Source organism: Rattus norvegicus, chromosome 10 (genome assembly GCF_036323735.1).
Source record: "Rattus norvegicus strain BN/NHsdMcwi chromosome 10, GRCr8, whole genome shotgun sequence".
NCBI classification, from domain to species: domain Eukaryota; kingdom Metazoa; phylum Chordata; class Mammalia; order Rodentia; family Muridae; genus Rattus; species Rattus norvegicus.
In genome coordinates, this window is record NC_086028.1 from 89,956,787 (window position 1) to 89,975,464 (window position 18,678).

At 46.9% G+C, this 18,678-nt stretch overlaps 1 protein-coding gene across 4 annotated transcripts in view; it reads left to right on the forward strand.

Moving 5' to 3' along the window:
• Positions 1-18,678, forward strand: part of Myl4 (myosin, light chain 4) — a 35,576-nt gene that overhangs the window by 7,054 nt on the left and 9,844 nt on the right. The window lies entirely within an intron of this gene.

Below are 18,678 nucleotides of genomic sequence, written 5' to 3' on the forward strand. Positions count from 1 at the left end.
AGCTGAACCTCATAAAGAAAATGTCTCCATCATGTTCATTGTCTCATAGACAAGTCTGTGGGGCATTTTCTTGGTTCATGATTTATGTGAGAGGGCCCCACCCATTGTGAGTAGTACTACCCTTGGGCAGGTCATGCTGTGTTGTTTAAAAGGGCAAGCTGATTGAGCTATGAGGAGAAAACCAGTAAGCAGCATTCCTCCTTAGTCTTTGATTCAATTCCTCCCTCCAGGTTCCTGCCCTGCCTGAGGTCCTTCCTTGGCTTCCCTCAGCGATGGACTGTGATCTGTCAGCCAAGTAAACTCTCTCCTTCCCAGGTTGATTTTGGCCTTAGTCTTTTATTTATGACTTGTCATGCATCATATGTTTGCCTGGTGCCTGTGTAGGGCAGAAGGGATGTTGGAGCCTCTGGGACTAGAGTTAAAGATGGTTGTGAGCTACAATGTAGGTGCAAGGTATTGAACCCAGATCCTCTGGAAGAACAGTCAGTGCTCTGAACCACCAAGCCATTTCTCCAAGGGCCTTGGTTATGACCAACAGGGCAGCAGAAACTAAAGTAGAAAAGATGGACAGGTATCTTTCTCCCAGCATAGTAAGGTTGTGTGGAGGGCTGCTTCGTATGTGGGATTTTCATCCCCTGTTTCTAGGACTGAAAAGGAAGGTCCAGAGCTCAAGAGTGTAGCTCAGGGGTAGAGCACTTGATCCCTGGGTTCCATCCCCAGGACTACAAAAAAAATCAAAACCAAAAGGAAGGTCAGGGCGCCCTTCTTGCATCTGCTGTTTTTCAAGTGCCTTTCGTTAAAAATAACCAGTGTGTCAAGGCAGCATATTTCATTCTCCACACCCCTCCAGCTCGTTACAAATATAACTCCTCATTTCTCTCTGCTTCTAGTCTTTCCTATATCCCAAAATAAGTCTGATCATCTCTGAACCTTCTCTCTCTCTACCATGGATTTCCTATCTCCCCCACCACAGCAGGATCTTCCAAATAAATGCCTTATCTGCCTCTCTAAGGCCTTCCCAGGTCTGGTCCCACCTGCTGGCTCAGCCCTGCTTACCTTTCTTACATTTATGAGCAGTATGTCCGCCATGCAAGGCATCTCCATCTGCCACCCTCAGGGGCTTTAAGTGTCTTTTCTTCTCTCCTAGGACCCTCCTTGTTTGTCTGCTTGTTTGAGATGGAGTCTAAGGTAGCCCAGGCTAGCCACCTCTTCTCTCCTCTCCTCTCGTCTCCTCCCAGTGCACCAAGGAAAGGTCATATATGGACACAGTAAGAAAGCTGCCAAGAAAGACAGCTCTCTCAAGAAGCTGTTTGCTGGCACCTTGACCATGGACGTCTAGCTTGTGAAGCTGAGAGAACATAGATTTCTACTGTTCTTGCCACACAGTCTGTGGAATTTTATTATAGCAGCCAGGCGCGATGACTATTCTATTTTAGTCTCGTGTCTCCCTGTAGGAAGGGCCCGGTCATTCTCTGTACTGCTCTTTGAAAAGCATCAACTGTATAGAAGAAGATTGGAAATAATTGATTAAAACAGAATCCTTTATACATGCTACCCTTTCTTCCCAAAACACTTTCCCTTTATTCTTTTAGCAGTGGGGTTCCATTTGTCTTCTCAACTTCAATGTCTGTGTGGTCCTCAGAGTGCATCCTGTCCTACCTCATTTGAATGACTAGCCTCACCCCATCCCCATCCTCGAAGCAATGCACAGACACACACACACACACACACACACACACAGAACAAAACTCCATAGAGGTAGGCTCAGTAGCCAAAACCTGATTTTCCTATCACCTTGCACAGCTGGTGAGACATTAAAGACACATGGGCTTTAGATCGCCTGCTGGCTAAATGACTTAGAGACTGGATTTTATCTCTGGTATTCTTTGTCTGCTTCCTCTGCTTTGTTTGTTTGTTTGAGTCAGAGTCTCACTCTGTAGCTCTGGCTGTCTTGGAACCTAATTATGTAGACCAGGCAGGCATTGGACTCAGAGCAATCCCCCTGTCTCTGCCTCCCAGGTCCTGGGAGTAAAGTCGTGTCCAACACTGCTTGGCTTCTATTCTAGATGCTGTTTTGAACATTTTTTTCCCCTCTCCTTTTGGGCATATAAGACCTGAAGGGATTTAGAAGGAAAGCGGTTTTTCCTTCCTTACTGCTTGAGAACCGGTTGCCATCTTGAACAGCATAGTTATTACACAGACCAGGACTTGTCGTGACCAGCCACCTACTTCAGGGGAATCAAGCAGTCGTCAATATCCTTTATCCCGTGGAGCCTGAGGGAGATAGCTCAGTTGGTAAAGTGTTGCCTCTTAAGCATCAGGACCTGAGTTTGGTGTTGTGAGCACTTATGCCGGGAAAGCAGAGACAGGCAGAAGCTGGGGCTCACCAGCCGGCCGGACAGTCTGGCCTATGCAGCCAGCTCTAGGCTATTGGAGGGTCGTCGTCGTCGTCGTCGTCGTCGTCGTCGTCGTCGTCGTTGTTGTTGTTGTTTTAAAAAATCCAACGACTTCAGTGGGGGAGGGGGCTGGAGAAATGGCTCTGTCAATGTCTAATACTGACTTCTGATGTGCAGATGTGTACACAGACAAAATACCCATATACATAATAAAATACATAAGCAAACAAAAATCCGAAGTAGATAACTCCTGGGGAAATGAAGCTCAAGGTTGACACTTGGCCTGGATGCACATGCACATACTCGAGCGTACACACACACACACACACACACACACACTTTCACATTCTAACACACTGAGTCTACTTCACCCTAGAAGGCACCAGGACTAGACACAACACCGAAGTGAGCCAACATATTTATGACCATACCAGATAACGCCTTTGTATGTAAGTTGAATCAGAATCCATTTTGGTGACTTTAGCATGATTTATGATTCTCTGGATTAATGGCGGGGGCGGGGGAGGAGATGAGCCAGACATAGGCTTGAAAAACACCGCCTCTCATGAGAAGCAAATGTCCTGAAGGGGAGTGGGGCGAACCTAAGAACCCTGTGAAGGAGTGCGGGCTGTGGCAGCCAGGCTCAGTGCTAGAAAAGGGAGAAAAGCCTGGTGGAGAGAAAAGCCTGGTGTGGTGAGCGGCTGAGGCAGGAGGGAGGATCAGGGCTCCCAGTCATCCTCCTCTGTGCAGCTAGCTCAAGCCCAGCCGCATGATGCTGCCTCAAAAAGACAGACAGAAAACAAGGCAGAAGGAAAGACCCTGCAGTGACGTCACCTCCAGGGACCGAGAAATTTTCCTACGAGGATAACTAACACAAAGAGTTAAAACATCAAATCAAATCAAGGCCTGGTGTGTGGGACAGTCCAAAGCTGTCTCTGGTGTGGAGTGAACTATGACGTGTGCTCCTTGACCTAAGGCTTGTGGCGAAAGCACAGGTAAAGTCTGAAATGAGGGGGGCTGGGCCGTGGGCTGGACCGGCGGTCAGCAGCATTTGCTGCTCTTATAGAGGACCCACCTTTAACTCCAGTTCCAGAGTATTCGATGCCCTCCTTGAACACCAGGCATACGAATACACGTAAGCAAAACATCCACACACATGAAATGAAAATAAATAAATCTTTAAGAACGGCGGGGACTGGAAGTAAGCTAGTTTGCTTGCCTGAGGTGAGGCCTTGTGTGCTTGGTTAAAATTATGGTGTTGGGGGACAGTCGTTGAAAGTTTAAGCTCCAGGCTGATGACTGCAAAACAGACTCAGGATGGTAGTGACGGAGTTGGAGAATGAGCTCAGGAGAAAGGAATTCAGGGAGATTATGCTAGCCACTGAGGGTTAAGTGAAGTGGAGGGGAGAAAGCCCAGTGGCTAGAAATGCCACAGAGATGACCAGGGAGTCTAGGCCATTCTGAATTCCCATTTTCCTAACATCCTAGCCAGTTTAATCTGGAAAAAAAAATCAGGAATCAAAACAGTTGTGCATTATGAATTTAAAAGGAATATATATATATTATACTTCGACTGTGTGTGTGTGTGTGTGTTGTGTGTGTGTGTGTTGTGTTAATGAAAAATATTGAGAAAGAGTCTGAAAGGTGTTGGGGATTTAGCTTAGTGGTAGAGCGCTTGCCTAGCAATCGCAAGGCCCTGGGTTCGGTTCCCAGCTCTGAAAAAAAGAAAAGAAAAAGAGAGAGAAAGAGCCTGAAAGCATCCACGATCTAACCAGAAGGCTGTTTGGTGTGTATAGACTTAGAAGCAAAAATATAAATCAAATTATCTCACTGTCTAGCATCTTTTTTCTCTCCCTCAGGCGGGGTCCGTATACCCACCTGATGGGTAGATGAAAACCCTCTGTTTCATTTGCACATCCATGGTGAGTGCTTCTCTGTTCACAGCGTTCATCAGCCCAGATGCCCACCAGCCGATGACTGGCTAGTGGACGTGCGGCCCCATCACACAATGGGATTCTATTCAGCTGTAAAGAAAAATGAAATTACGAACCTTGCAGGGAGATGGATGGGACTGGAAAAACATACTGAGCAAGATAACCCAGGCTTAAAGACAGCAGAGAGGATAGAGCAGAGAGAGGATTAAAAACTAAGAACGTACGAAAAAAGTCATGTGGAAGCCTACTCTTGGAAAGCTATCTTCTACTTTCCTGCTTCAATTGCCATCTCAGAGGCTTACCACCTCTCTCTGCTAACCTAGGCCTGGCCCTGGAAGCTTCTAGTCTAATCCATACAGTCTAATCTAGGCCTAGAATGCTTTCAGCCTCTGAGACTGACTGAATGATCTCACCTTTGCAACCTTCCCCTGCTCTTGCCGCTGATTCAGCTCAGCTGTCCCGACTCAAACTCCCCTCCAGGCTGACTGATTCGATCTGACCTCTCCCCCACCCGCTCCCTCTCTCCCTCTCCTGAATGGCTTTTCTAACCAAACTAACTCTTTTCTAATCTCCCGGCTCCTTCTCATTCTCCTGCTCACCTTGTCTTTACCTGTGTCTAGCTTGGTCTTTTGAGTCTGTCTCTGTAAAACTATCCCAGTAAAACTGCTTCCTCCTTTCTCTGTGCTGCTCAACTCTCCCTCCCAACATCACTGCACAGTCTCCACGAGCTCTACTGCTTTCCTGTTCTGCACGTTCTTCCTCTGGCACTGTCTGTCTCTCCCTTAAGTAGCTTCCTCCTCTTCTCTCTTCTCATGAGAGTTGTGCATATCCTTCTACGTCAAACCTTTCTCTGATTTGTCACTTTTTCTGCCACTTTTTCTAGAAATGACTGTTTGGGATTAAAGATGTGTGCTAAGGGTCGAGCCACACCCTAACTAGACGCAGGTTCCAATATCTTGCAACATACTTCTTTGTCAGCTATTTTTTAAAAAAATGTAAAAACATCTGAGTCGCCTAGGTGTTCTCAAACTTCCCAACAGCTCCTCATGTTGTGGTGACCCCAACCATAACATTATTCTTGTTGGTACCTTATAACTACAATTTTGCTACTGTTGTGAACCGTAATCATCTGTGTTTTCCGGTGGTTTCAGGCGACCCATGTAAAAGAACCCTTTGACACCAGAGGGGTCGAGACCCACAGGTTGAGAACTACTGATCTAAAGCGAGCTCTTTGACTAAATTCTTTGCCTTTTCTTTTGGTAGTTAGGTTTCATTTAATTCTGGATAAACAGCTGAACAGTGGAGTAAACGCAGACACAACGGTATTCTCCTACTTTTAGATAGTCTCATTTAGCCCAGGATAGCCTTGAGCTACATTTATAACCAAGGCTGGTGTTGAACTCCTGATCTTTCTGCCTCAACCTCCCAAGTGTTGGCATTACAGGTGCATGCCATTCCACTGATCTTGATATTGGGGTCTTTAGTATTTGCCATTGTTGGCTTGAACAGACTTTTGTCATTTTCCTGGTCTTACAGATGCTATGTGGGCAGACAAAGTCTGTGACCTCAGCACTCGGGGAGATGGAGACAGGAGGATCAGGGCTTTGTGGTCGTCCTCTGCTACGAAGAGAGTTTGATGCCAGCCAGGCTACTCTACACACTTTTTTTTTTTTTGGTTCTTTTTTTTTTTTTTTTTCGGAGCTGGGGACCGAACCCAGGGCCTTGCACTTCCTAGGCAAACGCTCTACCACTGAGCTAAATCCCCAGCCCTACTCTACACACTTTTAAAAAGTAAAAACCAGATGGCTTCGTAAGAGTGCTCTCTCTGGGGGGGCTGGGGATTTAGCTCAGTGGTAGAACTCTTACCTAGGAAGCGCAAGGCCCTGGGTTCGGTCCCCAGCTCCGAAAAAAAGAACCAAAAAAAAAAAAAAAAAAAAGAGTGCTCTCTCTGCAGGTCTGAGGACTTGACCTTGGCTCTGCAGCACCCACACAGAAAGCTGAACTTGGCTGTGCTGCCCATAGCTGTAGCATCCAGCAGTGGAGACAGCAGATCCCAAGACAGCTCACTGGCCGGCTAGTCTGACCAAAATGGCCAGTTCCTGGTTCAGTGATAAACCCTATCTCAGGGCAAGACGGCAGAGAGTGACAGAAGAAGACCCCTGACATCATGGTCTGGTCCCTGCATGCAGTCGCATGTATACACGCGCGCGCGCGCGCGCGCGCACACACACACACACACACACACACACACACACACACACACACAAAATCAGAATAGAACAAAAATGCCCTCACAAATGTATAATTTGAATCATTGTGGACAAGCTAGATTTAAAACACACACCTTTTCCAGTGTCTATGGGATTGGTTTACAGGTTCCAGAACCCAGGGTGGGTACCCATATCCACTGTAGTCTTTTATACATAGTGGCGTAAATGGTGTAGTCTTTAACTATAACCTGGGTATATACCCCATTGTACTTTAAATCATCTCTGCACTGTTTTGACTACTTAGCACATGTAGACACTGCATGAATTATGGTGCGTTATGATGATCAGGTGGAAAGTTGTATATGTCCAGCCACAGTTGAGTCTCCTCCTGCAGTCTAGGCCTCCAGCGTCTGGCCATCCTCTTGCCTCGCTCGGCCACCTGAGTGCTTGGATTAGAATCAAGCACCACCACAAACAGCTCTTCACATAGTTTCCACCAGCAGTTGATCAGATCCATTCGTGCGGCTCCCACAGATATAGAGGACCAACAGCTGAATTCCTAGTGTCTTACATGAGCAATGTCCAGAAGTCAATTGGAAAGGTAGAGCTTGAGCAATTTGGGAAAGAAGCTAGCCCTTTGAGATATAGATTTTTCCCCCCCTTATAAAATCTTTCTGAACGTATGTATTAGCATGTTAAAGCTATGCATGACTACTTTCCGAGCCTCTCATTTACCTTACCAACAATACTGGTGCATTATGGGTGCTCAGTACCTGTTGGTTGAGCAAATAGATGCTTGTGGGGCAGATACAGGAGACAAAGGCAAGAAGGGGAATGGGAGAACTTTGGCTCTTCAAGTGCCTCAGAGGCAACAGCACCAACACCAGCTTTAGGGAAGCCACTGGCAGTCAGCTAGGGAGGGGACCAGAGTTCCGGAGCCAAAGAGGAAGCTGGTATGGTGGGAAACATCTCTGGCATTGGGAGCCCATTCCTAGTCTAGAACATCTAGAAAAGATGCCTGCTCAGGCATCTCCTGTCTTTCCTCAGGTGCTATCCCTGCTGTGTGTGTCAGGACCATCTCTCAAGGAACCTCAGCTCTGCCTACTCCCAGAGTAGTGCCTTGGGTTTTAGTCTCTGGCTGATACAACCCAACTGTGACTGTGAACGAGTGCCCTCCCCCTTTCCTCTGGGCCTTTGTGGCCTCCTGGAGCTAGCACACATCTGGGCCACTGAAGTCTGGCTAACACCAGCTGTCCTGCCTCTGCTCACTGCTTTTAACTCCTATGGGAGACTCATCCAACCTGTTCCTTGGTCTCTCTGGGGCTCACTCAGAGGATGCAATTCACAAACACATCACTAGGCGACAGTGCTGAGTGGCTGTGCCAAAGCCACTGAAATTTGATTTAGGAGCTGGGTGTATAGGTTGGTTGGTAGATTACATTCCTAACCTGCAAAAACCCTGAGTTCTATCCTCAGCCACACACAGACTGGGCAAGGCAGCAGATGCCTGTGATCCTGGTACCTGAGGCTATAGAGACCGGAAGTTCAGAAGTTCAAGGTCACCTTTGCATAGGCAATGAACTCACTCAAGGTTAGCCTGAGCTGCTTGAGCTCTGCCCCTCAGAATAGAAGTAAAGATGTTCAATTTCAGGCACATTCCCCTGTAGGGCAGGTTTAACGACACTGCTTTGGCTGCTGCACTCTCAGCCACCCACACGCCCAGGAGCTCTTTGGATTTGCCGATGAAAAAGAAGCGCCAGTTAATTTATTATCTGCTGTGACTAGCTCAAAGATTGGGCACTGTTAAATCTTTCCCTGCTAGCCAATTCTCACATGGCTGGTTGGCTTTCTCTCCAGCGGCTCTTATATCCCATCCTGCTCCAACGACTCATGGTGATCCCCCCTCCTCTCTTCCAGTCTCTAGCCCCCTCAAATCCAAAGGTCCTGCCTCAGTCTACCTGCCTAGCCATTGGCTTTTGGATCTTTATAATCAAAAACCAATTGAGGACAAGGACCTTTAGCGTTTGGACATGCAGAGTCCCGATTTGGGGGGCCGGATTAATTCAAAGCATTAATCCCCAACATTCCCTGTTCTCTTTTTCCCCACCTTCTGCTTCAGAGCCAGGGCCTTACACATCTCTGAGCCTTCATTTTTTTCCCCTTCCTTCTTTGGTAGGGAGAAATCTTATATTCAGGGATTGACTTAGTCATTCTGATTTACGGTGTGTGTGTGTGTGTGTGTGTGTGTGTGTGTGTGTGTGTGTGTGTGTTCGTGTTCATGTGCAGTAATAACGTGTATGGTGGTCAGAGGACCACTTTCATGAGTCCATTCTCTCCCTCCTTGGATTCTGGGAATCAAATTCAGTGTGTGTTATACTCTGAAGCCATATCTCAGTCTAATTCTAAATTTTCATCTGAAATATTTAATCTGTGTTTCAGATTTCACAAAATTCATAGTTGGAAAAGTAGGTCCACCTACCTAAGTTCTCCCAGGAACACTTAGGTCTTGTGCTAAAATGTGCATGGGAATCGACAAATCTGCCTCCCTCATTTTGGAAAGACTGAGTCTTAATTGAAGTACATCACTTTCAAAACTATACCCGCCCAAGCCAGGCATGATGGACATACCTAATTCCTGCCCTCTCAAGGTTGATCCTGAGTTCAAGGTAAAACCCTGTCTCAAAAAACTAAGTTGGGGGGTTGGGGATTTAGCTCAGTGGTAGAGAGCTTGCCTAGCAAGTGCAAGGCCCTGGGTTTGGTCCCCAGCTCCGGAAAAAAGAACCAAACAAACAAACAAACAAACAAACAAACAAAAAACAACTAAGTTGGGCTGGAGAGATGGCTCAGTGGTTAAGAGTATCAACTGTTCTTCCAGAGGTCCTGATTCAAATCCCAGCAACCACATGGTGGCTCACAACCATCTGTAATAAGATCTGATGCCCTCTTCTGGTGTGTCTGAAGACAGCTACAATGTATATAATAAATAAATAAACCTTAAAAAAAGAACATTTAAAAAACTAAATCAACCAAATAAATGGAAACCATCTCTGTCCAAGTTAAATCAATCCTTGTGTCAACTCAGTATTAACATGAAATTCATCGGAAAAACTCTGAGAGGAATTTGAAGAACTCATCAATAATTTAATAAAATGTCTTTTTTTTTTAACCCTCTTAATGTAAACGTGTGTGAGTTCCACGTCTGGTGCATTTGGGGGTATCTGGATGTTCTTAAAACTGTCCTTTTCTGGGGGTTGGGGATTTAGCTCAGTGGTAGAGAACTTGCCTAGCAAGGGCAAGGCCCTGGGTTCGGTCCCCAGCTCCGGAAAAAAAAAAGAAAAGAAAAAAAAAAACCTGTCCTTTTCCAATGAAAACATTTAAACAAATATTATGCACTGCTCAGGTGGGCAGCATGAAGTGGACTCCCTCACACTTTTGGATCTCACTTCTTTTAAACACAAACGTCCCCTTCACCAACGCAAACCTATATAGACTCTTTTTAGAGTCCATTGGGAGGAGAAGCTCCCTCAAGAGTTGGTTGAGTACTTGCAACTCTGGGCCCCTTCCCCTCCCTCCCTCCCCTCCCCCCTCCCTCCCTCCCTCTTTTCCCTTCTCCCTTCATCATGTGCATACTGTGCCGTCATCTCTCACTGGATGACAGTTAGCTGGGAAGTCGCCGTGTGTCTCCTGTGTCTCCAGTGAGATCATGCCTTGCCGAGGACCTCTTACGTCATGCAGACGTTATGAAACATCACATGTGATGTGAAAGTTCAGGTTACATCCTGAGTTCCAGCGTCAAAGCCACACATGCACAGCATGCTTGTGTCATCTGAGCCTGAAACAGTGAAGACCCTCCCACGTTGTCCCACAAACTGATTAGTTGGGGTGTCTGTTTTCTTCTGATATTCCCTTGGAACAGCAACAGGTCATACTTCTCCAACCAAGGTCTCGCCAGTTCAGTTACTACAACGAACAACCGAGCAGCTGTGTTTGTCTTCTGAGCCCCGGATTATTGGAAGAAAGGAATCAGTTACACCTACTGGGATTTGATTCCTAGTCATCAAAGCCTGTTTTAAGGTCACACCTAGTCACGGGACATGGTACTAGTTCGTCTGAAAAAAACAAAACAAAACAAAACAATGAATAATTTTCTGTCCACATGACCACCGAGAGCTCTATCGGTGGAACCGCACTAGCCTCACATGTACTCAGAACCTTGGTTCACAGAGGCTCTGCCATCAACAGCAGGAAACCGTCTCCAGCTTCCAGCTGGCTCAGCCTTAAATGTTTTTACAGAAGTGTCTAATACTTTTATAATTTGCCCATCAGGGCCACTACAGTTTTATTCTGAGTTCAAGACCTGTTTTACTAGTTTTTGATGCAATTGAAACATGAAATAGATGTGTGTGAGGTCTTTAAAAAAGATTTTGTGTGTGTGTTTTCATACACATACATGCTTGTTGTCATTCCTCAGGCACTATCTAATTCTTTAATTATTAATTAATTAATTATTGAGACAAAGACTCTTACTGGCCTGGAATTCACCGTGTGTAGACTTTGCTGGCTGGTCAGTGAGCCCCAGGGGGTCTGCCTGTGCCACCTCCCAGCATGGGGATTACAAGCACGCTACCCCACCCCGAACTTTCTTTGCTCTGTGTATCACATGCTAAAGATATTTCAGGACTTCCTGGTTCAAGCACCGATTTAGCTCTCAGCGTTTCCAGATTCCTCAGTCATGCCGTCACGGGTGTCCCTCATTGCAAAGCTTTCTCCGTTTCTTCAGACTTGAAGTGATGAGTTGGAGGTGGCTAAATAAGTCACGTTTCACTGCTAGACCAATGACTTCCAGCTTTGCATCTCCAACCTTTTGTTTTCTTTGCGTGGTTGTGCCTGTGTGAGCCCATCTGTGTGTTTGGAGGTCAGAGGTCAGCTCTGTGGCTCTGGCTGGCTCCTTTCTCCTATCCTTGCCTGCTCTATCTGGGGTGCATAGAAATAGTTTTCCCAGTAAAGCATGAGGACCTGAATTGGCTCCTTAGCCCTCCTGTAAGAGCCAGGTGTGATGGCATATGCTTCTAACTCCAGTGCTGGTGCATGGGGGCAGAGATCAGAGGATCCTGGCCTCTTACTGGGCCTCCAGTTTAGCCAAAATGGCTAGCTCCGGGTTTGGTGAGAGATCTGTCTCAAAAGAGAAAGTGGAGCTAGGTGTGGTGGCGCACACCTTTAATCCCAGCACTCAGGAGGCAGAGGCCAGTAGATCTTTGTGAAGTCAGGGCCAGCCTGGGCTACAGAGCAAGTTGCAGGACAGCCAGGGCTACAAAGAGAACTGCTGTCTTGAAAACCAAAATCAACCAACCAAACGGACAAACTAATAAACATCAACAAGTAAAAGAAAGTAGGGGTTGGGGCTGGAGAGCTGGCTCAGCGATCCGTGGAAAGGACTCAAAGTCCGCTCTCAGTACCAAAATCAGGTACTTACAACTGCCTCCAATGCTAGTTTTGGGCAGTCTAACTATCTCTTCTGGTCTCCCTGGGCACTAGCACAATTGTGGCGCACACACACACACACACACACACACACACACACACACACACACAAACACACGAATCCCCAGGAAAAGTCACACAACAGCACAATAGCTAGGTATCTCATTGAAGTTCTATCAAGAGCTCCATTTCCAGGGGAGAAAAACCATGGCATAAGAACTTAACAGGTGCTGGGCAATGGTGGGTCACACCTTTAACATCAGCAGTTGCGAGGTAGAAGTAGATGATGTGAGTTCGAGGACTGGCTGGTCTACAGAGCAAAAGTCAGGGCAGCCAGGGCTACACAGAGAAAACCTGTCTCAAAACAGCAGCAGCAGCAGCAACAACAAAACCAAAAGCAAACAGATTAACAGGTCAGCCCATTGCACTGAGTCAGGATTTCAACCCTGGTAGCCTGGCTCCTGAGGCCTTCAGCCTGTTCTGCCAGCTCCTTTATGGGCATGGATTAAAGCACTGTTGACCGCGGCAGTGCCCTGTGATACCCAGCTTTACGAGACACTGATGAGAAAGGAGGAGCGTGGGTGACAAGGGCAAAGCATTAGCAGCCAGGTCTGCTGTGGGCAGCACTCCATCCTAGGCAGGAGAGGCTAACTATCTCTTTCAGGGCAGGTCAGAGGCCACAGACAGAGAGGAGCGAGTGTTGATGTGCAGTCCAGTGAGGACTGGTGCGTTTGTCTCTGAGCTGACTTCTGACATACGCCAGTTGGTATGAAATTCTATCTTCTTTTCAACCCCCAGAATCTGAAACCCTTCCGGCGGGAGCACTCAGGTGGTACAGCCACCCTGGCTTAGGTGCCACTGGCTGCTCCCACGGAGGCAGAGTTTAGGCTGCCAGATGCCCACTCTCTGGAACCTCTTGACGTCCTTTCTTACAGTGGCCAATGTGTACTGAAGGGCAAGTGAGTCCCTGTGGAGGGCTTAAGGTGATCAGAAAGTGGGATCTCTGCCTCCAGCTGCTGGGATCCCTCTCCAGATAGCGAGTTTAGGTAATACGGTTCATTTCTCTGTCACGACTCGTAACCACATCCATGGCTTCTTCCCAGAAACCACAGCTCTCTTCCGGTTGCTTCAGGAACACCAGCACCTTTTCCCTGTGGTTGTTAGGGAGAGTAAGAAGGATGTAAAGGGCTCTCACCCAATCCCTGCCCCATGTTGGGGTACCCCATGGCCAGAGGTCTCAGACAGTCTGGCTTTTCTTCTGAGGAGGAAGGCTGCCTGGACCTAGAAACTCACAACCTGCTTTCAGGGTCAAAATACTCCACAGGCTCTTTTCCAAGCTTCAACCTTGCCCCTTTCCATCCCTTCTGCCTGGTCTGTCTGTCCGTCCGCATTCTTAAACCCACACCTCACAATCCCTTTAGCCACTTTATGCTGTCCTTCCGTCCTCTGCGCCTCTCTCTCTCTCTCTCTCTCTCTCTCTCTCTCTCTCTCTCTCTCTCTCTCTCTCTCTCTCTCTCTCGTTCCTCTGAGGAAACCTGGCTTCCACAGGAGAATCTACAGGAAATGAAGATCCCTTGCTGGGATGTTTTGCCTGCCTCAGGTGTCCTTTCTTACAAAGCTTGAGTTGTTAAAAGGTCATGACCCTGTACTGGAAATGGTAAAAACAGGCTTCAGATATACCACAGTCTACTCCAGAGAGCCCTGCAGACCTATAGATTTCTAGTTTTAATATTTATTTGTATTATTTTAAATTATGTGTAGGGGTGTGTGTGTGTGTGTGTATGTGTGTGTGTGCATGTATGTGTTTGTGTGTGTGTATGTGTGTGTATGTGCATGTGTGTGTTTCTGTGTAGTGTGTGTGTGTGCGTGCATATGTCTGCGTGTGTGTATATGTGTGTGTGTGCGCGTGTGCGCGTGCGCGTGTGTATGTGTGTGTGCATGTGCGTGTGTGTATACATGTGTCTGTGTGTGCGTGTGTGTGTATCTGTGTGTGTATCTGTGTGTGTGTCTGTGTGTGTGTATCTGTGTGTGTGTCTGTGTGCGCATGCATGTGTCTGCGTGCGTGTGTGTGTGTGTGTGTGTGTGTGTGTTTGGATTATGTGCGGTTGAGTGCTGGTACCTAGGGGGCCAGCAGCATTGGATTCCCTGGAGTCAGAATCATAAACAGTTGTGAGCCTCTTGACATGGGTGCTGAGAACCTGTCCTCTGGAAGAGCAACAACTGCTCCTGACTGCAGAGCCATCTCTCCAGCCCCTCTGGATCATTTACTCAGTCACCTTTATGGTGCCGGGGACTGAAGTTAGGGCTTCATAAATACTAGGCAGACACTCTACCTCTGAGCCACATCCTTGCCCAGCCTCTGTCTTTTGAGGATCATGTTACTACATTTCTTTCCAGAAGAACAAGAATGACTGGTGTTTAAACTGGTCAGCAGGTGAGAGCATTTCATTCACTAGTAATGTAAAGACTTTAAAATAGCTGACCCATTTCTTTGAAAATGGTTGTGAGTGTGTAAATCACAGGAAGGAGATCACAGGCTTGGGATGTTGTGGTTTGAATGAGAATGGCCCCCCATAGGCTCATTTATCTGAATGCTTAGTCACCAGGGAGTTGAACCGTTTGAAAGGATTAGAAGGATTAGGAGGCGTGGCTTTGTTAGAGGAAGTGTGTCACTCAGGGTGGGCTTTGGGGGTTTCAAAAGCCCATGTCAGCCTTCCTGTCCCCCCTCCATACTTCTTGTCCTGTGGGTCAGAAGATAGCTCTCAGTTACTGCTCCAGCACCACGCATGCCACCATGCTCCCTGACCTGATGATAGTGGATTAAGCCTCTGAAACTGTAAGCAAGCCCCCACCTGTTTATAGGAGTTGCCTTGGTTATGGTATTTCTTCATAGCAATCGAACAGAGGCTAAGACATGGGGCAAGAATGAGAATCTGAATTCGGATACCTTCGTGCCTCCTCTACCACGCCTGTAACCCCAGTCCTGGGGTGTATGGTTTGGAGACAGGCCGATCTCCAGAGTTCCATGGCTAGCCAGTCTAGCCAGGTTTAGAGAGAGAATAATAGAGTAAGACATTAGGCATTGACTTCTGGTTTTCTCAGGTGAAACACACAAAATTAATGAATGAATGGATACACACACATGATGTGTATTATACCTTGTGAAAATAGGGTTCATGCCTGTAATCTCAGTACTTTAAAGTCTGAGACAGGAGAATTACCATGAGTCTGAGGCCAGCATGAGTTATATTATGAGTTCTAGGCTAGCCTAGCCTACACAGTGAGACTCTGTCTCAAAAAACAAACAAACAAACAAACAAACAAACAAAAACATCAACCAAACAATAAATACTGAGAAATGGCTCAGCATTTAAGTGCTCTTGCTGCTCTTACAGTGGACCTGAGATCAGTTCCTAACACCCATGTAAGGCAGCTCATAACTACCTGTAACTCTAGTTCCTGGAAATATAAAACCTCCTCTGGTCTCCACAAACATGTGCACATAAACACACACACACACACACACACACACACACACACACACACACACACACACACAATCTAAAATAAAACAAATCTTTTAAAATCTTTTAAAAGTTTAAAAATGGGACTGGAGAGATGGCTCAGTAGTTAAGAGCACTGATTGCTTTCCCAGAGGTCCTGAGTTCAAATCCCAGCAACCACATGGTGGCTCACAACCATCTGTAATGGGATCTGATGCCCTCTTCTGGTGTGTCTGAAGACAGCTACAGTGTACTTATTATATGTAATAAATAAATCTTTTAAAAAAGTTTAGGGGCTGGGGATTTAGCTCAGTGGTAGAGCGCTTACCTAGGAAGCGCAAGGCCCTGGGTTCGGTCCCCAGCTCCGAAAAAAAGAACCAAAAAAAAAAAAAATAAGTTTAAAATGAAAATGAAAACCCAACAAGTAAAAAACAAGGAATCACATCAAATTAAATATATAAGGGCCAGGAAGATGGTTCATTGGACAAAAGTAACAGATGTGCTCCCAAGCCCGATGACCTGAGTTTGATCCCTGGGACCCGCACGGTGGAAGGAGAGGACTAATTTCTATAAGTTGTCCTCTGACTTCCATATATACCCATGGTTTGTCTCCCCCCACCAAAATAAATAATTGTTAAAAACAAAACAAAATCCAAAGAAACTGGAAAAGACACAGGATAGGGTGCTGCTTAGGGAGTTGGTGGTAAAGAGGAACCCCTGACCTGGCTTCTCCCCCTCTTAGTGTCAAGAGTGTCCTGGCATGAGGAATCTGTTGTTGGGCGTTGAAAGCTCTCGGTATCCTCCATGTCAGAGGTCAGCTGGCTGTGGCTCGCAGAGACTTGATGGCTGGTGAGTTAGGATGTCGGTTTCCAGTCTTCCAGCTGAGATGCTTTTCCAGGCTCCCCAGGGCGTTTCTCCATGCGAACACTCCAGGACAGACGCTTGTCCAGGACGGACGCTTGTTCAGGACGGAGGCAGGGAGGCTGTGTTTCAGATTTTCCTTCCTCACCTCCACCCACCTAACTTCAGTCCACGTGAAGCAGGCCATGGAGGGGACTCGAAGGGAATACAAAAGGATGCAGATCAAGAGTGGGCAAGGGGTTAGGTTTGCAAAATTAATCAATTACTTTGTATCTGTGGGAGTTGGGGAGCATAATGCGTGGCAGTCAGAGGACAACTTGTGGAACTCAGTTGTCCCCTTCTGCCTGGCAGCTGTGGCAGCAGATGCCTTTTCCTTGGGCACCATCCCAATGGCTTCAAAGGGTCGGATTTGGTGTGTGAGAAGCGAGAGAAGTGAGGCCAAGGGAGGGGAAGAGGCGATATGAGAGCAGCCCAACCCAGATTGAGGCTCAGGCTCCTTTCCTGCTTCCAGCAGCTGGCACAGGCGTAGGCAGGCCGTGGGAAGGGACGGGTGCTGCTGTAAGACTTTAGCCAGCCCTGCGCTGACAGCATGGGAGACTCAAAGGCCTCTGTGGGCCTCAGGGTCCTCCCCAGTAAGTCTGTAAAGCACAAGGTCGTCTTAGCCCAAGGGCACTTGAGGCTTTATTAGCAATGATCTGGGGTTGTGCTTAGGGAACTGGGGGAAGGCAGATGTTTGGCTCCAGGGTACCTGGAATTGGAAGCTTAGGCACTCAGTGGGGGGGGGGGGGGCACTCAGTCTACCAAATTTGGTTTCTTGTTGTTTGAGGCAGAATCTCATTATGTGGCCCAGGTCAGAGATCTCAATCCTCCTCCTTCAACTCTTTTTTTTTTTTTTTAAAGATTTATTTATTTATTTATTATAAGTACACTGTAGCTGTCATCAAACACACCAGAAGAGGGCATCAGACCTCATTACAGATGATTGTGAGCCACCATGTGGTTGCTGGGAATTGAACTCAGGACCTCTGGAAGAACAGTCAGTGTTCTTAACCACTGAGCCATCTCTCCAGCCCCTCCTTCAACTCTTGAGCGCCGGGTCATAGACATGTTCTACGACCCCCGACTAGCAATCTTTCTTTCTTTATGTAGCCTAGGCTGGCCTAAGGCATACGACATAGCAGAGGATGACCTCCAATTTCTGACTGTCCCGCCTCCACTTCCTGCGTGCTGGGATTATAAACACGTGTCACTACCGTCTCTGTTTTATGTGGTGCCGGGGATCTAGCCCAGGGCTGTGTGCATGTTAGGCACGCACACTACCAACCGTGCCACTCCTCAGCTCATACAGTCTTGCTTTTGGAGGTGAAGACATGGCTTAGAAAGTCAAAGTGACGTGCCTTGGTTTTCATCTCGAGAGCTCTACATCGTCTAAACTCTAAGCTCAGCGTAGGTATGTGTGGTAGACAAACTTTTGGATGTCGTTTTTTTTTTTTTTTTCTGAATTATTGTTGACTTTCATCCCCCCCCCCCCCCCAAATATCACATGGTTGTCTCAAAAAATTTTTCATTGGGGTTGGGGATTTAGCTCAGTGGTAGAGCGCTTGCCTAGGAAGTGCAAGGCCCTGGGTTTGGTCCCCAGCTCCGAAAAAAAAGAACAAAAAAAAATTATTTTTCATTAGTTTAGGAAGTGAAAAAAAAATTAAAAAGCTTCTGTCATCCTCCCTCTCTTCCTCCCTCCCTCCCTCCATCCTCTTCATATCCTAGGTCCCAGGGGCGTGGCCTGTGAACAGTTGATTCCCACCTCCAGTGTTCTTTCCTTCCAGCCGTCCTCTTCCTCTCTTTCTGTTTTTCTCTGTTGTTGTTGTTTTTTAATTAGGATCTTGCTACCTAACCCAGACTCTAGCCTCAAACTCATGGTCCCTTCATCCTGTCCTATTTCCATCCTGTCCTTCCCCATGACTGCTCTGCCCCACTTTTCTTTCTCACATAAATGAGACGGCAGTATAAATTATTCAACTACACACCTTAGGATCAGTCCTGCCGGTCTTCCAATCCCAACTCATAATTAATCATCTAAGTGACCCTGACCAAGTTCTTTTAATGTGTGTGTGTGTGTGTGTGTGTGTGTGTGTGTGTGTGTGTGTGTACGCGCATGCACGCGCGTGTGCTATCGGAGTAATAATGGTATCTGTTTTATAGAATGATGGAGGTTTTAATATCTTATAGGAATAGTGTCTAGTAGTACCTGGTGCATAGTAAGCAACAGGTAGATCTTGAGTTTCCTAACCTCCAG